Below are 24,710 nucleotides of genomic sequence, written 5' to 3' on the forward strand. Positions count from 1 at the left end.
GGGTGGTGTCACAGTGCTAAGTGTAGGGTGATAGGACAGTGGTCACTGCTCAGGGCCTTGGAATGGATCTTGCTGTCACACAATGCAGGTAACAGAGAGTGAGACAACAAAAAGTAATCAAGGTGCCAACTGACATTTTTGAATCGAGCCTTCATCATGTAGGTCCAAAAGGTGTAGGCATAGGCTGTGTTGGGGTAGAGGTGCCGGAAACTGTCAGCCAGTGGCACAGCCTGTAGTAATGCCCCAAAGCCTTGACGCTCTTATGGAGTGAAGCCAGCATTCTTTTTGTTTCCCTTGGGGTTGCGAAGGTTGATTTCTTCATGAGCCACATTGAGGTCCCCATATGGCACAAGGGGCTTCTGGGAAGCCAAACCCTTCAGGAACTTGCGAAAGCCTTCATCCCAGTGCTGCCAGTACCCCAAGCGTAACAGACCTTGGCCTGCATTAGGTACATAGGCTGTTACCAGCACAAATGCGTCAAATTCAGCCACAATCACTTAGACTTCCTGCCATCTCATGTTTGCAGTTTTCACTATTGTATTGTCAACACTGGAGTCACACGATGCTGTCCTTGTAAATACTGTCCAGGCAAAATTACAACTATTTGGTGGAGACGAGGAACATAGGTTGGGGTAGGGGGAGGCTTATTGATTTGTAAGTATGGGTTTGTAAACAAGACAGGAGCAAGGGAGATTTGGGCAGCTAGGATTTCCATCTCAAAGGCATGTTTCTGAAATTCATTTGTGTTAAACCAATGTTGGGTATTGCATCCATGAACATGGTATATTGCTCTATTTATTTAAACCTTCTGGCCTGTCAATAAAGCTGAGCAGAGAACTCTGATTCCTGCTGTCCCTTCCCCTCCTGGGGTTCTTCTATCATCTCTTAAGAAGGTTTCATTTTTTTAAAGATTTTATTTATTTATTTGACAGAGAGAGACATCACAAGTAGGCAGAGAGGCAGGCAGAGAGAGAGGGGGAAGCAGCCTCCCTGCTGAGCAGAAAGCCCAATGTGAGGCTCCATCTCAGGACCCTGAGATCATGACCCAAGCCGAGGACAGAGGCTTAACCCACTGAGCCACTCAGGTGCCCCTCTTAAGAAGGTTTTTTAAAAAATCATGAGATTTCTGGTTTCTAGTAAGAAATTTAAACTCTATAGCAAAAATCTCAAAGTACTGATGCTCTGAAATTTGACTTTTAGTCTGTCCCAGGACAGCAGCCCCAAATGAATTCACCTATTCCTGACTAATCAGGTGTTTCTGGGTTACCTGTTGGCAGCCTCTAAGCTGCAGATCCTTCCCCTTTTGTCCCTGTCACAGAGTAGATTTCTGTCCTAGCTGCCTTCCCACAGACCTTGTCCTGACCTAGAGAGCTCTGAAGTGCTGCAGGAAAGGATACAGGGGATGGAATGGGAAAAAAGTCAAAGAGTGAACCCTAAACTTAAGTCAGCAATGTGCCACAGTTTCTAAGAAGACAAAAATCTAGAGTGCATCAATAGAAGTGACTGTGTCCAGATCGTGTGACAAAAGAGCCCCACTTGTTTGCAATCAGACTCCACTTTAAAGTCTGGGCATCAGTTTCAAGAGGGACAGTGACCAACTGGAAAGCACTGAGAGGAGAATAGTGAAAAGTCTGGAAATAATCTCATGTAGACAATAGCAAACATTCTAGAGATGGGTTGTCTCACAGGGAAGATGTAAGGACAACAAATACTTGAAGAGGTATAATGTAGAAGAGAAAATGGATTGCTCTCTGGACCATATTGTGGGGGAGAGTGTGGATCCACACGATCATTATTCAACTGTTTGTCAAGGAAGCAAACCTACCCTAGCAGTAGGTAAAGGCTGGAGGGTGATCTCAGCAGTGGGGTATAGGGATAACTACATTAAATAGGAGGTTGGAAAAGATAAGAAGCCATTCAACTCTAAGAGTCTGTGAGGTTTTATTTTTTTGTTAAGTTATAAGTAGGACAAGTCTTCTGTTTAGGCAAAACAGTATCTGCCTAACACTCCCACTATTAGAGGCATCTAACTGGGTAAAAGCATTGTTTGTTCTGAAATAATGTCTTTTATGATGCAGTGTGTTGTCTGAGAAAGGTGACACATTAGCACAGATAGGGAGCCAGAAGGAAGTTTGGAATCATGGAAATAGCGTTTGACTGTGAATCAGAAGATTTTGGTTTGAATCTTCCACTTATTAGCTATGTGGTCTTAAGCAAGTTATTTACCTCTTTGAGTTTCTGTTTCTTTGTCTATTAAGTGAGAATAAAAATGCCTATTCTCAGATACCAAAGACATATACCTTTTGCTGGTACAGACCCACCAGGCACAACATACTTCCAGAGCCAGCAGCTCTAGTGACATATCATAGTAAAGGTGACATGTTCCTTTAACTAACATCTATCAACTTGCACCACTTTCATCCATATTCTACTGGCTATCCCAGGCAATGCCACAAGGCAAGAAAAGAAATCAAAGGTATAATGATTGGAAAGGAAAAAATAAAGTTGCTATTTGTTAACAGTAAGATTGTCTTCATAGAAAATCCAAGGAAATTTATATACCAATTATGGTAACTATCACAAGAATTATGAGAGATTGCTGAATTTAATCTCAGCATATCAAAAAATCAAAAGCATTCTTATATACCTGCAAAAACTGATTAGAAAGTGTAATCTTTAAGAGTTCCTGTCACCATAGTCACAAAAACTAAAGGTATATAGGTACTAGTAATGGATCTAATAAAAGAAGTGTTGATTCAAATGGAGAAATTATAAAACCTCATTGACGGTCAGAAGGTCTAAATGAATAGAGCAATATACCATGTTCATGGATGGAATACCCAATATTATTTTTTAATCCCAAATTACCCCCATAAATTCAATAGAGTTCCAATAACAATCTCAACCTGGCCATATCTGTGTATAGGAAACTTTTCAAGCTAATCTTAAAATATGACAGAAAAGAGCCAAGAATAGTAAAGACAGTTTTGAAGAAGGATGAGGCATTTGCTTTACCACAAGTGAAAATTTTTAAGAAGGCTATAGTAATTAAAATAGTGTGATTCTGACACAGAAAGAGAAAAGTAACTGCAATGAAATGGAATAGAGAGCTCAGAAATAGACCGATGCATTTAAGAATAACAGCAATGGCATCACAGATGACTGGGAAAATGATGGATAGTCAATAAGTGATGCTAGAACAATTGATTATCAATATGTAAAAATAAAAATAAAATTACCTTCTTATCTTACACTGTATATAAGGAGTAACTTAAAGGCTTTGATGTGAAAAAGCGTAATTTTTAAACTGTTAGAATAAAATATCAGAGGATAGTTCTGTGGCCTTGGAGTAGGGCAGGATTTCTTAGGTAAGACCCTAAAAGCACAATACTATAAAGAATACACTTGACTATATTAAAATAGAGATTTAATATACTAAATGTGCTTAATATATTAATTATATATTAATATATTTATAATAATATATATATTAATTATATATATATTTTTAAAGATTTTATTTATTTGAGAAAGACAGCATGAGCACAAATGAGTGGGGGCAGGGACAGAGGAAGAGGGAAAAGCAGACTCCCCACTGAGCAGGGAGCCCAAAGGTGGGCTCAATCCCAGGACCCTGAGATCATGACCTGACATGAAGGCAGATGCTTCACCAACTGAGCCACCCAGGTGCCCTATATTATATTGAAATAGAAAAAAAAAAAACAACAACCACACAACAAAGTGAAAAGCCAAGCTCCAAAGTGGGAGAAAATCTTTTCAAAGAATACTACTAACAAAGGGCGAGTTCCAGGTTACATAGACAGTCTAACAAATCCATTTTTTAAAAAGGACCCACAATCTAAGAGAAAAAATACACAAAGAATATGAACAAGCAGGTCACAGAAAAAGAAGCACAATAGGCAAGAAACAAATGCAAAGTTACTTGACCTCACCAGTATTTTGAGAAATGTAACTTAAAATCACAATAAGAATGACTTTCCAGTAAAGACGTGGCATACTGAGCATTCTGCCATTTCCTCCAAAAACCTCACAATGATGGCAGCAGATTCTTTTTATAAAAGGCATAAACTCTGGGGCGCCTGGGTGGCTCAGTGGGTTAAGGCCTCTGCCTTCAGCTCAGGTCATGATCCCAGCGTCCTGGGATCGAGCCCCACATTGGGCTCTCTGCTCCGCAGGGAGCCTGCTTCCTCCTCTCTCTCTGCCTGCCTCTCTGCCTAGTTGTGATTTCTCTCTGTCAAATAAATAAAATATTTTTTAAAAAAGGCATAAACTCACAAGGATAAGGAGAATGGGAGAGAAGGCTATAGCACTAAAACTTTGGAAGCCAGAAAGCAAACAAATGGGAGATAACTGACTCAGAAAACCAAAGAAAGCTGAATCTCAATCTATAAGTGGAGAGAACTGGGAAGTAACCCAGTTTGGTCTACCAGATACCTCGGGCAATGAGGATGAAGACGGAGTGATAAATAAGACTGGGTAGAAATCTTCAAAAAGCCAATAGGTTCCCAGATTTCCTTTCTTGCTTCATGCAGCCAAAGCTTTTAAGAGATTAAAACAAAGAATCTGTGGAAAAGAAAAAAGCAGACAAATGTGAGAGCAAGTTATTATACAGAACAAGAGAATTAAGTGAATGTTTATATAGTAAATCCTGATAAAGTGAAGGGAGCCTGTACCCTCTGGGAAGGAGATTGGGAAATGCTTCTAAGGGATTCTGACTAGTCCAAGGGGAAAATCTTAGTACTTCTGACATCAGGGTTCCTCCACGAACATGGCCCAGCCAGGTAAGTGAGCACCATAATCTCAAACTCAGAACTTTCAGTTTTTTAGTGCCCCATGTTTAAATATTAGTGCGCATTTAGCATCACCAGACTCCTAAGGAAAGACCTCTAACAAAGACAATAAAGACGAAAAGAAACAGGAAAAAGCAACCTGGAGAAAACAGATTCTAAGCAGAAAAATAAAACTAAGAACAAACAAAAAAAATCGAAACAAATAATAAAAGGACTATAATTACTATTCTTAGAGGGGTAAGAGTGGATATTACTACATCCATACAACAAGATGGGGGAAACGTTAAAGAACATTTGAGGAATTAAAAAAAAAGGTTAGAAATTTAAAATTAAAAAAAAATTTAAAAATATATGACAATTTCAATGGAAAACTTAATAAATGGATTGGAAAACAAAGCCGAGAAAATTCCCAGAAGGTTGAATTAAAGGCAAAGAGGAAAAAAAAAAAAAAAACACGTAGGAGAGAAAATAAGACCAATGCAGGAGGCCCAATATCTAAATTATAGGAGTTCCAGAGAGAGCCAAGAAACCAGAAGAGAGGAAACGCTCAGATAAATAATCCAAGAAAAATGTCCCAGAAGTAAGACCTGGCCCTCTGGTGAAAAGGGCCCACCAAATGGCCACCACATTCGATGAAAACAGATTGATCCCTACATACATATTCTTAAATACATAAAACCACACAATGAATTCAAACCAACTTCAGAACAGTGGATACTGGTGAAGTATGAGAGGGTGAGAGGAGTGGGGAGGGATACAGAGTGGGTTTCAACTAAATCTATAAACTTCCTTCAAAAAAGAACTGCTATGGCAAAATGTTAACTTTTATTAAATATGGGAAGTAAACATGAGTAGCTGTAATATCTCTAAACTGTTCTGTATCTGTTTCATAATTAAAATATAAATGCAATGAGTCTCAGGAAAATATAGAAGAATAATCATAGCAAAAAAAAAAAAAAAAAAGGGGATACCTGTGTGGCTCATTGGGTTAAAGCCTCTGCCTTCGGCTCAGGTCATGATCTCAGGGTCCTGGGATCGAACCCCGCATCAGGCTGTCTGCTCAGCAGGGAGCCTGTTTCCTCTTCTCTCTCTGCCTGCCTCTCTGCCTGCTTGTGATCTCTGTCAAATAAATAAAAAAAATATTTAAAAAAAAAAAAGAATAATCATAGCAGCCAAAAACTGGAAATAAACTAAATGTCCATTCCAGGAAAATAGATAAGTTGTGGTATATTCATACGATGGAGTATTATTCAATAAAAAGGAGTGAACAGCTAAGTCATGAACAATGTGAATGAATATCAAAAATATGTTTAAGAAAAGGAGCCAGATACAAAAGCGTGTGGAATCCAATAACAGGCAAAATGAATCAAGGGTGATAGAAGAAGGAGTTGCCTAAGGAAAAGAGAAGGATTAAGGGATTGACTGGAAAAGACAAAGAGAGTGATAGACCATTCTATACCTTGCTATAAGTGAAAGTTACATGAGTATATGTAATTATCAAAACACACTGAGCTGAATACTCGAGATCTGTCATATTATTGTCTGTAAGTTGTACTTCAATGATGAATGAATGAATGACGTGGGAAAAACGGGTGACCAAAGGGAGCTTCAAAGTTAAATTTTGGGTTGAACCAATGGAATACCAGTCAGCCATCAAAAAATGAAAGCTTGGTGCTCGCTTTGGCAGCACGTATACTAAAATTGGAGCGATATAGAAAAGATCAGCATGACCCCTGCACAAGGATGACATACAAATTTGCGAAGTGTTCCATATTTCAAAAAAACAAGAAAGAAAGAAAAAAATGGAAGTTTTCCATTTGCAACGACATGAATGGAACTAGAGGGTATCACACTCAGCGAAATAAGTCTATCAGAGAAAGACAATTATCATAGGATCTCACTCATATGTGGAATTTTAGAAACAAAGCAGAGGATCATCGGGGAAGAGAGGAAAATAAAACTAGACAAAACCAGAGAGGGAGACAAACCGTAAGAGACTCTTAATCATAGGAAAAAAACTCAGTTTTGTTGCAGGGGAGGGGACTGGGGGGATGGGGTAGCTGGGTGATGGACATTAAGGAGGCCACGTGATGTAATGAGCACTGGGTATTACATAGGATTGGTGAATCACTGACCTCCATCTCTGAAATCAGTAATACATTGTATGTTAATTAATGCAATTTAAATTTTTTTAAAAGGAAAAAAATTAAAAAATAAATAAAAATTTAAAAATTTAAATTTAAATTTTTTAAAAAGGAAAAAAATAAGTAAATTTGGAGTTGAAGCTCATGGTCTCCACTCCGTGACTCCAGATGTTCCTAATGTAAAGTCCCAGGTGGGGTTGGAGAGCCCATTGTTTATAGAAGGTCCACATCTCTTCTGTATTTTCATCTTTTAACCTGCTCCGGAATCCACGTGTAATGGTATCAGAGTGATGGTCTGCTTCAGAGCTCTGGGAAGAGGTAGGCAAAAATCTTGGCCAAACTTCCTTCCCATCTGTGAAGCTCCCTGACAACGTTCCTGACCACGGGTAAGCCAGTCTTCACGCTTGAACCTCTGCAGTGACAAAGAGCTACCCACCTCCCCGGTAATAACACCAGTAGTGACCACGAGCTAACTTGAGTGAGTCATCTCCATGTGCCTGGCGCTCTTCTCAGCCCTTTGCATGTATTGACTCACCGCAAGTCCGCTCGATCCAAATTTGGACAGACCTGTCTGCAGAAAGTTCAGACGGGGCTCCCCAGTTTCCCTCTGATCCTCATGAAGTCTCTTAACTTCCCGAAGGGGAATGAAGAGTTCCACGTTGGAACAGGTTGCCGTGGAGACTACAGGGGAAGACAGATGGGTGTGCAATGGCTTCATGCTTGTCATCGTAAGCCCAGTCTATCCTGGGCTCTCAAGTCATGGCAGTAGTAATAGTAATAGTTAATATTTATTGAAGCACGTGCTTGCTTTACATGCATTTGCCTCATTTAACCCATAGAACAACCCTCTTTTTCCAGATGGGCCAACTAATGCTTTGAAATGTTAAGTCACCCTCTGAAGGCCCCAGAGCTGGTTGCCAGCGTTCTAGCCCCCCGCTGTCTGGCCAGAGGCCGGGCTGTTAGCTATACCCGTTGGTACAAGTTTTCAAAGTTAATGTGTTTCTGAAAAGAGTATGATAGAAAAATCGCTGAACAGCGTGAGAAGGCTGGGGCTCTGCTCCCCCTTCTGCTACCTCTCTGTGAGCCTGAGCAAACTGCACTCCCCTGTTCCTTCAGTATGAAACATGAGAGTGTTTCAGAGTTAGATGACCCTGAAAGCCAGGCCTCACTCTGATAATCTGTGTTCTAAACTGGAGGTGTCTACAGTTCTTTCCCTTCGGGAGCGTGTCCTGAGACACACTCTAGTTAACTAATGTCTAGTTAACATATGGAGGTGAGGAGGAAGGGATGTGTGAATGAATGAATGAGTGGGCAGATGGAGTAGAATCTAGCATTTTCCTTTGCAGAAGGCTTTTCCTGGTCAGCTGATCCTGGAGAGAAAAAAAAAAGAGGGTCCTGATCTCACTTTTCAGTTTCATTGCTTTTCTCCAGTCAGCTTCAAATCTTGGCCGATGAATAAAGCCCGCTTCAGCCCCAGGGCTTTCTCTCAAGGCCCAGCTGTAGGCTAGAAGCAGAAAGTGAATATGCACAGAGTGGCCAATTAGTTCGCTCACTGCCCTCATGACCTCTGACCCCTGCTGGGCCACCCCATCCATTAGCTGTCCTCTTCCCCTCTGCCCTCCTCTCTCCCGGTTTGAACGGTTGTCGGGCCATTCTCTTTCAGCAAAGAAACATGCTCAGGCATTCAGCCAGCCGTTTCCACTAGTTGGTCCTTTGTTTCCTCCCTCTGTTGCCCTTGTTGCTAACCTGGTCACCACTCCTTGACCCTTGGCTGGGCTCTCGCCCCTCCTGGGGACAGGGAGGGGCAGTATTGCAAGGCAGGGCTTGCTGGGAAGAAGAAGGCAAGTCCTTACTTTTCCTTTTTGTTTGGATTTCATTCCACATGCTTGAGGTTTTTTGTTTTGTTAAAGAATTTATTTATTTATTTGACAGACAGAGATCACAAGCAGGCAGAGAGAGACAGAGAAGCAGGCCCCTGCCGAGCAGAGAGCCCGACACGGGACTCGATCCCAGGACCCTGGGATCATGACCCAAGCCAAAAGCAGAGGTTTAACCCACTGAGCCACCCAGGTGCCTTCACATGCTTGAGTTTTAATCCTAGTCCTCCTCACAAGAGAATCCCTGTAATGCTTTCCCTGGGATGATGGTTTCTTTTAAAGGCAAGTGTTTTGAAGGTTTCTGTGAGTTGGGAAGTCAGCAGTATGTTCCTTTGAGATGCTGGCTATTCTATGAGTTTGGGGGAAAAAAACTATATATTATATATATATATGTATATATATATACATATACACACACACATATATAAAATTTATGTGTATATGCGTATATATAGATATGACATACATATAGTTGATTAGGACAGGAAAGCCTAGTTCAAGATTATGGGTGTGTGAATACCTATTTGTGAAATAAGGTAAAGCACTCATCAAAAAAGGAATATAAACCCATTTTATTGCACTTGAGAAAATTCTTCTAAATGTTCATTGCATCTGCTAATTCTTTAGAATTCTAGCTCAGACAGCGAGGGAGCTGGTGATGAGTTTATTAGAAAAGCCCAAGGTTGGGGGAGTCCGACTCCTTGCATTTATTTTTTTTTCTAAAGATTTATTTATTTGACAGATAGAGATTACAAGTAGGCAGAGAGGCAGAGAGAGAGAGAGAGAGGGGAGGAAGCAGGCTCCCAGCTAAGCAGAGAGCCCGACGCGGGGCTCGATCCCAGGACCCTGGGATCATGACCTGAGCCGAAGGCAGAGGCTTTAACCCACTGAGCCACCCAGGTGCCCCCGACTCCTTGCATTTAAATCCAGGTCCTGTCACTTGTCATCTGGGTGACTTTTGGTAAAAAATAGTGGCTTTCAATTTTCTGAGAGCATCCCATGTGCCAAGCTCTTCACATCCATCATCTCCTTTAATCTTCATAATATAAGCAGTGGGACGGATGTTCGAAATTACCATTGTCTTCACTGCACAAACAAAGAAATGAAGGCTAAGAAAAAGCAAATGATTTGCCTCAGGGTTGTCTACATCGTATTGGCGGGAAAGGAATGTGAGAGAGCAGCGCCATACTTCCTCCCCGTTATAATGCCGCTAAGTTCATCGAAGCTTCGTGAGCTTTGGTTTCCTCACCTGTGAAGCACCTAACAGTAATGACGAACTACTCCCAAATGCTTCTTATTATATTCCAGGCACTTTTCTAAATAGCGACACACCATATCTTGTTTCATCGTCACAAAGTTCTAAACATAGGAACTAGTTTTATTCCCATTTTACAGAGGAGGTAAGTGAGTCTTAGAGAGGTTGAGAAACTAACCCAGATTGCACGCGGCTGATAAGTCGTGGAGCCGGGATTCTATTTTGAGCCTGTTTGGCTCCAAGCCCAGGCTCTTTCTACTTTCCGCCCTAGGACGGTGACCTCCAAAAGGCCTGCTGACGGAGATACGGTATGTACGCAAAGAGAGGATGACAGGAATGTGAGGGAGGAGGAAACAAATTCCAACTGAAAGGAACACGGACGGCTTTGTGGAGAATGTAGAGGAGAATCGCTGGATGGAAACTGACTTTAATGAGGTAGAGCTCAGAAATCCATCTGGTATACAAAGGGAGGCACACTCTCATCGTGGACCAGTGTTTATGCTAAGGGCTGGACAGAGTCCTTGCCATAGACATGTGTAATAAATACGAAGACAGGTCCTGTATCTTATCCATCTCGGTCCTACGTGCCCCCTCCCTGCCGCCTCCCACCCCAATAGCATCTAGCATGGGTGCTCGGACTATAGTACGTACTACACAATGGAGATGTCCTTGTCCCTATCATTCATTCCCTAAGTGAATAAATGAATAATCTCAGGAAGGATTTGGTTGGGAGCAAGTGGCTCTCCCAGTTTGGGGAATGCTGCCGCCCCACAGTGGGAAGACCCTATCCCTCTTCTCTTTCTCCCTGTAGCTCCTCTGACAAGAAGCCCACAGGCTGAATGATAGGGGCTCACTGCACCAGAGATGATTTACGGTTCTTTGTTTTACTAACCCTTTCACATTCCTCTCCATCCTCTTTTTGCAAGCAATTCATCATGACATTTAAATGAAACTTTGGATGGGGAACTATGGCTCAGTCCTGAGACAATTGTTCAAGACACCCGAACAATTGTGGTCTTTTATAGATTCAAAGGTCTAGCCTTCGAATCTATAAAAGACCACTTTTCCATTGAGATTATCTTAGACTTCCCTGCTTTCCCCCAAGGACCCAGGGAAATGCCTTTCTTTCTATCCTAAAGAATCCCAGGTACTCAGTCTGAACAGTGAAAAGAAAGGGGCGACATGGAGCTAAGTGGCCATCGAAGGCAAGGTTCTGTAGTTTCTCCATAATTAGAATAAAGGAGGCCCCAAGGAAGATCTCAGTCTGGGCTGCAGAATAGCTTCGCAAAGATGCTTCTGAGTTCTTTTACTCAGTGCTCTGGAACCCCAGGCTTGTTGGGTCAATCTGCCATCAAAATGATGATGGCCCAGTGAAGCGAAACTTCCTTGGTTCTTCATGCTATTAATAACTCTGACGTCACACTAATCAAAGTAAACCCATTATCATGGCTCTAGGAGTGATCTGACTGTGAGCATTTCCCTCCTCTGTCATTAAGCATATGTCAGTCACATCGTTCATGGGATACCCAAGGCTGGTGTTATTTTGACTATGTCAGCATAGTCGGAATCAAGAGTTAAATTATTGAGCAAAGAAACCACACATACTGAGTTTAATAGAAAAATCATTGTAAAAATGGGCATTTAAAATTTTATTGATTGTTTCATATCATCACCTTATTGTGAAAAGAACTATGATGGTTAGAGACTAAAATGCTATACACGATTTTTTATAGCACAGATGAGTAGGTGATGCCTTCTAATTTTTACTGCATGATGCTAAACTCTTCCTCTCTGTGTCTCATTTTCTCTTTTTTGTACACAATTAGGAGATGAATGTTTGCTTCCTATCGTCCTCAAGACGAAACTCAAATGCAATGCAAACAAGATATTTTCTATAATAATGTGTTCAAAAAAGTTTAGAATACATCTTAAGTTCAGGGAACCACATCAGACTTTAAATGCACCAAGGAATGTCAGGGCACCTCGGTGACTCAGTTGGTTAAGTGTCTGCCTTCAGCTCAGGTCATGATCCTGGGTCCCAGAATGAAGCCGTGCCCCGCCCACCCCCCCTCCCCAGTGCACCCCCCCCAGCCCCGCCTGTCAGGCTCAGCAGGGAGTCTGCTTCTTCCTCTCCCTCTCCCCCTCCCCCTGCTCATGCGCAGGTGCACTCTCTTAAATAAATAAATAAATAAAATCTTTTTTAAAAATATAAATAAGTGAATAAATAAAAATATTAACTTCAGATACAATTTGTTAACATTCACACTAAGTAATATAAAATATGAGAACCGGGTTTTATTTTTCCTCAAGAGTTTTGTCCCTCAAAATAATTGTCCCTGAAAATAATTCTGTGTTAGATCCATAGTTTTCAAACTGTGTCCCAAGGCACCACAGGGTACCATAGCAGCAAGCCTATGGAGGAAAATAGAATATTTTATTTATTTTTATTTTTTAAAAATAATATAATTAACATACAGTGTTATATTTGTTTCAGATGTACAATATAGCAATTCAATAATTCCATAGATAAGCCAGTGCTCATCACGACAAGTGCACTCCTTGATTCCCATCACCTATTTGACCCATTCCCCTACCCACTTTCCCTCTGGTAATCATCAGTTTGTTCTCTATAGTTAAGAGTCTGTTTCGTTTTGCTCATTTGTTTTGTTTCTTAAATTCCACATATGAGTGAAATCATATGGTATTTGACTTTCTCTTACAGACTTATTTCACTTAGCATTGTATTCTGTAGTTCCATCCATGTTGTTGCAAAAGTCAAGATTTCACTCTTTTTCATAGGTGCATAATATTCCATTGTATTTGTAACCATCCCAGCATCTTTATCCATTCATCTATCGATGGACAGCTGAGCTGCTCCCATTGTTTGGCTGTTGTAAATAATGCTCCTATAATCATAGAGGTGTATGTATCTCTTTGAATTAATGTTTTTGTATTTGGGGGGTAAATACTCAGTAGTGTGATTACAGGATTTTAGGGTAGGTAATTCTATTTTAATTTTTTGAGGAACCCCCATACTATTTTCCAGAGTGACTGTGCCAGTTTGCCTTCCCACCAACAGTGCAAGAAGGTTCTTTTTTTCTCCACATCCTCACCAACTCTTGTTTTGATTTTGATTTTAGTCATTCTGACAGGTGTGAGATGATATCTCACTATGGTTTTGATTTGCATTTCCCCGATGATGAGTGACATTGAACATCTTTTCATGTGTCTGTTGGCCATATGGATGTCTTCTTTGGAGAAATGTCTGTTCATGTCTTCTGCCCATTTCTTATTTGGATTCTTTTTCAGTTGTATAAGTTTTTGAGTTGTATAAGTTCTTTATATATTTTAGATACTAATCTTTTATCGGATATGTCATTTGCCTCAGGAGACGTATCTAGAAAAATGTTGCTACAACCAATATCAGAGACATTACTGCCTGTGCACTCTTCTAGGATTTTTATGGTTTCAGGTCTCACATGTAAATCTTTAATCCATTTTGAGTTTATTTTTGTGCATGGTGTAAGAAAGTGGTCTAGTTCCATTCTTTTGCATGCTGCTGATCAGTTTTCCCAACACCATTTTTGAAGAGACTATCTTTTCCCATTGGATATTCTTTCCTGCTTTGTCAAAGATTAATTGATCATATAATTGTAGGTTTATTTCTGGGATTTCTATTCCATTGATCTATGTGTCCATTTTTGTGCCACTACCATACTGTACTGATTACTACAACTTTGTAATATAACTTGGACATCTAGAATTGTGATACCTCTGGCTTTGCTTTTTTTTTTAAACTGCTTTGGCTATTCAGGGTCGGTCTTTTGTGGTTCCACACAAATTTTAAGATTGTTAGTAGTTCTGTGGAAAATGTGTTGGTGTTTTGATAGGGATTACATTAAATCTGTAGATTGCCGTGGGTAGTATAAACATTTTAACAATACGTGTTCTTCCAGTCCATAAGCATGGAATAGCTTTCCATTTCTTTGTGTCATCTTCAGGTTTTTTTCACCAATGTTTTATAGGTTTCAGAATACAGGTCTTTCACCTCTTCGGTTAGGTGTATTCCTAGGTATCTTATTATTTTTGGTGCAAGTGTAAATGGGATTGTTTTCTTAATTTCTCTTTCTGCTGCTTCATTATTAGTGTATAGAATATGCAACAGATTTCTGTACATTGGTTTTATTTTTTTATAATTTTAAAATTTTTTTAATAAACATATAATGTATTATTAGCCCCAGGGGTACAGGTCTGTGAATCGCCAGGTTTATACACTTCACAGCACTCACCATAGCACATACCCTCCCCAATGTCCATAACCCCACCACCCTCTCCCTCCCCCTCTCCCCCCAGCAACCCTCAGTTTGTTTTGTGAAATTAAGAGTCTCTTATGGTTTGTCTCCCTCCTGATCCCATCTTGTTTCATTTATTCTTTTCCTACCCTCCAAACCCCCCCATGTTGTATCTCAGCTTCCTCATATCAGGGAGATCATATGATAGTTGTATTTCTCTGATTGACTTATTTCGCTAAGCATAATACCCTCTAGTTCCATCCACGTTGTCAAAAATGGCAAGATTTCATTTCTTTTGATGGCTGCATAGTATTCCATTGTGTATATATACCACCTCTTCTTTATCCATTCATCTGTTGATGGACATCTAGGTTCTTTCCATAGTTTGGCTATTGCGGACATTGCTGCTATAAACATTCAGCACAGGTGCCCCTTCGGATCACTACATTTGTATCTTTAGGGTAAATACCCAGTAGTACAATTGCTAGGTCATAGGGTAGCTCTATTTTCAACTTTTTGAGGAACCTCCATGCTGTTTTCCATAGTGGTTCCACCAGCTTGCATTCCCACCAACAGTGTAGGAGGGTTCCCCTTTCTCCGCATCCTTGCCAGCATCTGTCATTTCCTGACTTGTTAATTTTAGCCATTCTGATTGGTGTGAGGTGGTATCTCATTGTGGTTTTGATTTGTATTTCCCTCATGCTGAGTGATGTGGAGCTCTTTTTCATGTGTCTCTTTGCCATCTGGATGTCTTTGCAGAAATGTCTGTTCATGTCCTCTGCCCACTTCTTGATTGGATTATTTGTTCTTTGGGTGTTGAGTTTGCTAAGCTCTTTATAGATTTTGGATACTAGCCCTTTATCTGGTATGTCGTTTGCAAATATCTTCTCCCATTCTGCCAGTTGTCTTTTGATTTTGTTAACTGTTTCCTTTGCTGAGCAAAAGTTTTGTTCTTGATGAAGTCCTAATAGTTCATTTTTGCCCTTGCTTCCCTTGCCTTTGGTGATGTTCCTAATAAGAAGTTGCTGTGGCTGGGATCGAAGAGGTTGGTGCCTGTGTTCTCCTCTAGGATTTTTTTTTTAAAGATTTTATTTATTTATTTGACAGAGAGAGACCACAAGTAGATAGAGAGGCAGGCAGAGAGAGAGAGAGAGGGAAGCAGGCTCGCCACTGAGCAGAAAGCCCGATGCGAGACTCGATCCTAGGATCCTGAGATCATGACCTGAGCCAAAGGCAGTGGCTTAACCCACTGAGCCACCCAGGTGCCCCTCCTCCGGGATTTTGATGGATTCCTTTCTCACAGTGAGGTCCTTCATCCATTTTGAGTCTATTTTCATGTGTGGTATAAGGAAATGGTCCAATTTCATTTTTCTGCATGTGGTTGTCCAATTTTCCCAACAACATTTGTTGAAGAGGCTGTCTTTTTTCCATTGGACATTATTTCCTACTTTGTCAAAAACTAGTTGACCATGGAGTTGAGGGTCTATTTCTGGGCTCCCTATTCTGTTCCATTGATCTATGTACATTGATTTTATATCCTATGACTTTACTGAATTCATTTATCAGTTCCAGTAGCTTTTTGGTGGAGTATTCTGGGGTTTCCTATGTATAGTATCATGTCATCTGCAAATAGTGAAAGTTTTACTTCTTCCTTACTTGTTTGGATGCCTTTTATTTCTTTTTGTCATCTGATTGCTGTGGCTAGGACTTCTAGTATATTCTGAATAACAGTGGTGAGAGTGGACATCCTTGTCTTGTTCCTGTTCTTTGAGGGAAAGCTCTTGGGTGTTTCCCCATTGAGTGTGATATTTATTGGGGTTTTTCATAGATGGCCTTTATTAGAAACATAGAATATTTTAAAATTTTAAGGGCATCACAGTGAAACTCAACATCTGTTAGAAATTATGTGAACTTCTGGGGTGGGATGCCTGGGTCTTACAGTCAGTTAGAGGTCCAACTCTTGGCTTTGGCTCAGTTCCTGATCTTGAGGTTGTGAGATTGTGCCCCATGTTGGGCTCTTTCCCAGCATAGAGTCTGCCTAAGACTCTCTCTCCTCTGTTCCTGGCCCCCACTCTCTCTCTCTCTCTCTCTCAAATAAATAAATCTTTCTTTTTAAGATTTTATTCATTTGAAAGAAACAGAGAGAGAGAGAGAGAGAGAGAGAGCACGTGCACAAGCAGGGAGGTGGCAGGCAGAGGCAGAGGGAGAAGCAGGCTCCCCACTGAGCAGGGAGCCCAATGTGGGGCTCGATCCCAGGACCCTGGGATCATGACCAGAGCTGAAGGCAGATGCTTAATTGACTGAGCCACCCAGGCACCCCAATAAATAAATCTTTTTTTAAAATTATGTGAACATCTTTCAAAAAAAAAGAGTTAAAAAAAGGGGGTGCCCACATGGCTTAGTCAGTAGAGCATATGACTCCTGATCTTGGGGTTGTAAATTCAAGCCCCACATTGGGGATAGAGATTACTTAAAAACAAAATCTTTAAAAAAAAAAAAGAAATTATGTCACCTTCTAGTATAAGGTGGATCATGGTTTTGGTGTCATATCTTTGCAAAGCTGGGTTCCCTGCAGTTGCTCTGATGAAATCAAGAACTGCATGCATATCAGGACAGAGCAGGAAATGAAAGCAGCACTGTCTAATCTGAGTTCTGAAGCTGTGTGCAGCAGGCTCACATATCCCATTAGCAAGTAATTTGATGATTTAAAAATGAAATACTATTTGCTCTTTTAGTTTGTATTTTTAATGGCTACTAAATTGTGAAATCATAAATATATGTTAAGATATTTGGATCTAACAGGGCACCTGGGTGACTCAGTTGGTTGAACAACCAACTCTTGATTTCAGCTCAGGTCATGATCTCAGGGTTCTGAGGTCAAGCCCTGTGACGGGCTCCTCGCTGAGCGTGGAGCCTGCTTGAGATTCTCTCTCTCCTTCTCTTACTATCCCTTCCTCCAGCACATGCTCTCTCTCTCAAAAAAAAAAGTTATTCGGATCTAACAACGTATGAATGAAATTATTAAGTATTTCTTTTGGTGTCAATTACCTTGAAAAAATTGCTGAGACACTAAGACCACAGTGAATCAGGAAAGTTTGAGAACCTTGATTTTCTCAACTGTAAATGGAGTCTAATAACAGTATGTACCACACAGGGTCACAGTGAGATTAAATGGATTAATATACGCAAATCACAACTAGAATTTAGAATATAGAATAGACTATAGAATTTAGAATAGTATCTGGTGAGGATGCCAGGCTGCCGTAGTTGATAGAGCATGCAGCTCTTGATCTCAGGGTTGTCAATTCAAACCCCACATTGGATATAGAGATTACTTAAAAAAAAATAAAATCTTTTTTTTTTTTTTTAAGATTTTACTTATTTATTTGACAGAGACACAGAGAAAGAGGGAACAGAAGCAGGGGGAGTGGGAGAGGGAGAAGCAGGTTTCCTGCCAATCAGGGAGCTCGATGCGGGGCTCAATCCCAGGAGACTGGGATCATGACCTGAGCCAAAGGCAGACGCTTAATGACTGAGCCACCCAGGCACCCCCCCCCAAAATAAAATAAAATAAAATCTTTAAAAAAAGAAAAAAGAAGAATATCTAGCAAGTTGTCACAGTAGTATTAGTACCTCATTACCAAGTTACCAAGATGGTTCTCTTTTTCTTTTCTTTCTTTCTTTCTTTCTTTTTTTTTTTTTTGTTTTTTTTAAGTTCACATCTTTTCATCTATTATCAGCATTTAAAACAAGGAGGATTGAGGCACCTGAGTGACTCAGTTGGTTAAGTGTCTGCCTTCGGCTCAGGTCACGATCCCAGGGTCCTGGGATCAAGCCCCACATCAGACTCTCTGCTCAGTGGGGAGTCTGCTTCTCCCTCTCCCTCTGCCCCTCCACCTGCTTGTGCTCTCTCACTCTCTCTTTCTCAAATAAATAAAATCTTAAGAACAAAAACCAAGGAGGCTTAAAACAAAACAAAAACCAACAAGGAGGCTTAATAAACATAAGCAGAGAAAATATTTTCTGTTCTTTCTCAAACCCCCAAGACATAAGGAATCAGGCCTAATGGGTCCCTCATCTCAACAAGTCTAGGATCACTCAGACAGGCAGCCCTACACAAAGCACAATGATGAAGGGTATGAACAGAAGCCACGAGTATATTTTTCTGTCACCTTTTCTTAGGGTATCATTGCATTTCAAGAATCTCCTGTTTTCCTTGCAATGATTCGAAATCCCTAGAAGACAAATGGCCATTTGCAGCAAAAATGTGCTCCATGTGCCAAGTTTCCACACTATGTCCCTTTTTTGTTTTTTCAACCTCAGAGCTTGCCAACGCAAGAACCTTGTCTCCAGAGCCAAGGTCTGGAGAGACTTTCTCAAACTGGCCGAGTAGAGCACCTGCATTCGCTGACAAGAAGGCCTCGTCATTAGCTTCCCTCCACGTGTCCTGAGAGCTGTTAGTATCTCCCCTTTCTGTTGAGAGTAGAGGCCTCTTTCCAGCTTTCCCACCACGAGATCTTGATCCATCTCTGCTAATCTTGTCTGAAGCTGACCTGTTTGTTTCTTTCAAGTAATCTGATGACCTCTGGGGTTTAAGAGGCCTGGCTGATAGAGGCCTGGTTAGCCAGTTGCATTCAACTTGGCTCATCTCCCAAAGTCATATTTCCAGGCATAATTTTCTTCAGTAAATCATTAAATTCACTTAGTTGCTGCAGTTTCCTTTTTGGTTTCTTCATAGTCATCTGTATCAAGTTCCTCTCTGCATTTCCGCCAAATCTTGTAATTGCTCTCCAACCATTTTTCTAAATTCTCCTTTAATTTGCCTGTCTCTGTCTTTCCTCTGGAAGCCATTTGGATCTCTTGTCTCCTAGCACTTTGAACTCTGCACAGTGTTGACTGGTCCCAAAGTGCATAAACCTCCAACTGTTGAAGTTTCGAGTGTCATAAACCTGAGAAAAGTGAAATTGTTCCTCAGGACTACAAGAGGCTCAAAGTTCAAACCATTTGGAAGTGCAGTTGGCTCCTCAGGCCCTCAGGGTCCTCTGTCCCAGGACAGTTCTTTTTAATGATCTTATATTTACTAATATGTAATAGACTCATGTGTAATAGAAAAAAAACATTTTTGGAGTATATCTATGCATCAGTCACATGAAGACTTTATAACGGCCATAATAACCATATATTTCTATTTAAATTTACCATCTTGGAGGAGAACAGAAATGACTCCATTCCTTTACTGTTGATATCTTTGATTTTTAGGTTTCCTGGGATTGAAATCTTCATCCAACTGGTTTTTGTTTTTTTTTTTAACAACTAGAAAAAAATTTGTGCCTGGTACATAACAGGGAGTTTTAAAAATTGCTATCAAAAACTCTCTTCCAACAGACTTGCATCTTTTTAAAAACAAAATATTTTTAAGGACGACTGGCTGGCTCAGTCAGTGGACCATGCAACTCTTGATCTTGGGGTTGTAATTTCAAGCCCCATGTTAGGTGTAGGTAGAGGCTACTTTAAATATATAGTTAAAACTTTTACAAAAAGAAAAAAAAATTTTAATTTTGTTCAGGAAACACCTAATAGGGTTTTTGACCTCATGCTACTCCCTTCCCCTGAAATGATGGCTTTTCATAAGCTATTCTGCTAAGGAGGCAGGCAGAATCAACTCACTATACATCGATCACGTTTTGTCTTGCTGTAGCTTAGGAAACTCCTTAAATACCACTTCTTTTAAATTTTTAATTTTTATAAATTTTATATAATCTCAAACTTACTAAAAATTGTAAAAAAAAAAAGCACAAAAGTATTCTTGTTCACCTCTCACCAAGATTTCCCATTCATATTTTACCACTATATAATTTACTACTTTTCTCTTTGTAATTAATAAATATCTTGTGAGAACATACTTTGTGACTATGTATATATCCTGTTTCTCATCCAAATTTCACCCACTAGCTTGGTAAAGCTAAAAATCGTCCAGTAATGATTCAATTATTACAATGATAGCTGCCAAATCATGATTTTCTTTTTTAAAAAATATTTTATTTATTTGACAGAGAGTGAGAGACACAGCGAGGAAGGGAACACAAGCAGGGGAATGGGAGTGGGAGAAGCAGACTTCCTGCCAAGCAGGGAGCATGATACAGGGCTCAATCCGAGGCCCCTAGGATCATGACCTTAGCTTAAGGCACAAGCTTAACAACTGAGCCACCGAGGCACTCTGCCAAATAGTGATTTTCTAATTCCATCATTCCTTAGACATTTATTAGCTGACATTCTAGTGCTCACTTTGGCAACACATATATTAGCTGACATTCTACTGTAAAGGCTTACTTTCCCTTCTCACACATTTCTTATTTATTTGTTTATATATTTTTATTTTATTCCATGGATTATAATGCATTACTATCGTTTTTATTTTTATGCTTAATTGTCCCAGATTTGGCTGGTAAGAGACTTTCAGTATGACTCTTTTTTTTAAAGATTTTATTTATTTATTTGATAGACAGAAATCACAAGTAGGCGGGAGGGAGGGGGAAGCAGGCTCCCTGCTGAGCAGAGAGCCTAATGCCGAGCTTGATCACAGGACCCTGGGAGCATGATCTGAGCCAAAGGCAGAGGCTTTAACCCACTGAGCCACCCAGGAGACCCTCAGTATGACTCTTTATCATCTGGAGATGTCCCACCATTCTTCTAGCATTTGCTAACTTAGTAGCTTAATATGAGGCATAATATGACATTAAACTTATTCTTTCCAACCTCTAGCTCTGGAACCAGTCAATTCGCCAAAGAACAAATGGAATTTAGAAACCATGTTCGGGTGCTAGGTGTGCTTATTGCTCCTGGGGTATCATTGCTTCTGCACTTTTTCAGTAGACAGAGCTAAAAATTATATGCATATATGCACACACCCATATCTATCTATATTAAAAGCCATGAGTTCAGGGGCCCCTGGGTGGCTCAGTGGGTTAAAACCTCTGCCTTCAGCTCAGGTCATGATCCCAGGGTCCTGAGATCGAGCCCCACATTGGGCTCTCTGCTCAGCGAGGAGCCTGCCTCCCCCTGTCCCTCTGCCTGCCTCTCTGCCTACTTGTGATCTCTCTCTCTCTGTCAAATAAACAAATAAAATCTTTAAAAAAAAAAAAAAAGCCAGGGCGCCTGGGTGGCTCAGTGGGTTAGGGCCTCTGCCTTCGACTTGGGTCATGATCTCAGGGTCTTAGGATCAAGTCCCACATCGGGCTTTCTGCTCAGCCGAGAGCCTGCTTCCCCCTCTCTCTATGCCTGCCTCTCTGCCTACTTGTGATATCTGCATGTCAAATAAATAAATAAAATCTTAAAAAAAAAAAAAACCATGAGTTCATACTGTCTTGTCCAATTCCAATCCAGTACTATAGGATATATTCCACTCTTCTCTCTCTCCCTATTTGTACCTCTTTTCTTTCAGTGAGAAGTTTGAATCCCATTGTATATAGTATTTTTACTTATTTACTGAACCCCAGAATACACAGAAAGTAGTTTTAGAATTGCTACCAAAAACAAAGACAGAAAACAACCATTGTTGGTTTTATAGTTCTTTTTTTTCTTTAGTCTGAGAGTATATAGTTTTAAAAAATTATATTCTTAAGTAATTTGGCTTGAGTTAGTTCCCCTTCCCTCCCACTACACCTGCATTTCAGTGTGATTATATTATTCATTCAAAACTTAGGTTGATTTGTTCATATTCTATTATTAGGATTTTCCCCTAGTTGTGCGTGTATATGTGTTTTTTAAATATATGCATCATTAACACGGCTCTAAGAGATAGAACTGTACAAAAAGTAATATGCAGGAAAAACATCACTTTCCAACTTCTGCGCAGTATCCACTCCCTTCACCCTTTCAGCCACATTCCCACCCACCTCCTGTAAATAACCAATCTCATCTCTGGTTTATCCCTCCGGTTTTCCTTTTTGGTCAAAAAGCAAGCTCATGCCTACTTTCTCACTTCCTTTCCGCTCCCCCCCACCTTTTTTTTCCTTACAGAAAAGGTAGCATACTATATTCTTCTGTTCTTTGCTTTTTTTCATTAAACATATATCCCTGGAAATCATTCCATATCAGTTTGCAGACATGTATCTCATTCTTTCTCACATAGGTGCTCTGCTATGTGCTTGTACCAAAGTTGACTCAACCACTCTCTTCTACATGGGCATTTAGATGGTCCCCAATATTTTGCAAATACAAACAATATAGCAGTAATTGACCTTGTGCCCATGTATTTCCATATTGCTGGAGGTATAAATTTAGGGTGAATTCTTAGAAGTAGGATTACTAGGACAAAAGCAAACACTTTTTTACTTTTAAAAAGTAAACTTTTTTGAAGTTTTTAGATAGCTAATAAGTTTTTAATGTAGAGATTTAAAGTCATTTTTGTGATAATATTCATTATGTACTTATCCATATAGATATTCTTGTGTTAGATTCTGGGCTACTAGACTTTTATGCCTTTTATGCTGCGCATTTATATCTTAACTAATGTGTTCTGGTGATTATAAGCAAATGAATGACAACATTTTTCTTAAGTATTATTAGATTTTGTATGTGTGTATTTAATTAGATTTTTAGCACAAAGAGTAGTGTCAAAAATAATCAAGGAAAAAATCCCTTAGATCTGAAAAACAATAGGTATATAAGGATAGATCACATTCTGTCGATGGGGGTGACATAATATTTTTACATCACTAAGGAGGAGGGGTTTCCTCCCAGCAGAGCTGATGATCTGAAGGCACTGGGAACATGATGAATCGTGAGGGGAGCCAGTTTGCTGGTGCTGCAAGGCTGGCTAATTACACTGTAAATCATGCAAACACCGACATTTCGAACAAAAAGCTCTCCAGACACCATTTCCTTCTCACTAGAAGAATAGTTCTTTCAAAAGTAGGCAGATTGGTAATTATCTTAGACTGAGAATATACAAAATGTGGACATAAATGCTTAGAGCTGCAGAGAAGCTTTACGGCTTTGAAGTCTGTAAGGCATTTTAAAAATGCTTTATAAATATGATTCGATACTCTTGATTAAGCACTGTAGAAATCAGGGCAACCAACTCCCACCTCTGTAGTCTATAGTCAGTATAAAACCACTATTCTGGAGTTTTATTATTTATGTCTTTCTTTTGGGAGTCTTCCTTTATATAGAGTCTAGGATTCCCCAATAATTCTCTACCCCTTAAAAAGGTAAATGTTTCATTTGGAAACCTTTGTGGGATCTGAGCTTTCACAGATGAAGATCAAAGATAGAAATTAGTCCTCTGCTCTGCTGCTGACTGATGTCAACAAATCCTCCCTTGTCCCCTCTCTTTCTTTCCACTATAAAAGGAAAAGAATTTCTCTATGGCACAGATATTGGTATTTTACCACATTTGCTGAATCATTTATACTTTTATGGTTTTGTTGACATAGTGTCCACAAGGATTCTCCACGGTAAATTTATTGTTTTTCTCTTTGTAATTAATAAGTACCTTGTGGGACACACGTGTGACTCTAAATATCCTTGTATGTTTCTCATATGTGGGGAAGAATTTCACGAAGAGGCTTCAGATTCACAACAGGGGTCCTCACCAGACCCCCTTAAATAGGGTATTCCTGAAATCACTTCATGCCAAACATCTATACCCAAAGAAAACCACATTTCATTTGTTATTGCTCTTATCTTGGCATCACTAAGATGAAGGAATGCAGACTTGCTTAAAGAGCTCAGGTTTTTGGCGAGTCACAGACCTGTACCCCTAGGGATAAAAACACATTATATGTTTATTTAAAAATTAAAAAATAAAAATTTTAAAAAAAGAACTCAGGTTTTGGAATCACACAGATTGGGTTCAGATCTGTAGATACATATAGTATGGCTGCATACTATCTATAAAATTTCAGATGCAGCTATTTAACATCTTCAAGCCTCAGTTTCTTCTTCGGAAAAACAAGAATAATTATTAATCTCATAGGGTTGTTGTGAGGCTTCAGTGAGCTCTTCTAATATGAAAAGTACCAGAACTGTGTGCAGCCTACAATAGGCACCAATCAATGGTAGCTATTAAAAAAGGATAATGTGGATATTATTTTGCTCTGTCATAAGGCCTGATGGAATTTCTGTTTTTGACGGCTACCTTCTGCTACATTATACAGCTATATTATTGATCCAACCTCAGGTCAGAGCTGATTTAAAACCAGAAAAGCAGGGGTGCCTGGGTGGCGCAGTCTGCCTTCGGCTCAGGTCATGAGCACATGGTCCTGGGGTGGGGCTCTCTGCTCAGTGGGGAGTCTGCTTCTCCTTTGCTCTCTCTCTCTCTCTTTTAA

At 39.9% G+C, this 24,710-nt stretch overlaps 1 non-coding gene and 1 pseudogene across 1 annotated transcript; one reads left to right on the forward strand and one right to left on the reverse strand.

Moving 5' to 3' along the window:
• Positions 1-8: 8 nt before the first annotated feature.
• LOC123930035 lies at positions 9-19,230 on the reverse strand (annotated as a pseudogene).
• LOC123930321 lies at positions 6,483-6,589 on the forward strand. Its single transcript, XR_006816041.1, has one exon. It is a non-coding gene; the product is annotated as a U6 spliceosomal RNA (small nuclear RNA).
• Positions 19,231-24,710: the final 5,480 nt, after the last annotated feature.

Source organism: Meles meles, chromosome 18 (genome assembly GCF_922984935.1).
Source record: "Meles meles chromosome 18, mMelMel3.1 paternal haplotype, whole genome shotgun sequence".
Taxonomy (NCBI): domain Eukaryota; kingdom Metazoa; phylum Chordata; class Mammalia; order Carnivora; family Mustelidae; genus Meles; species Meles meles.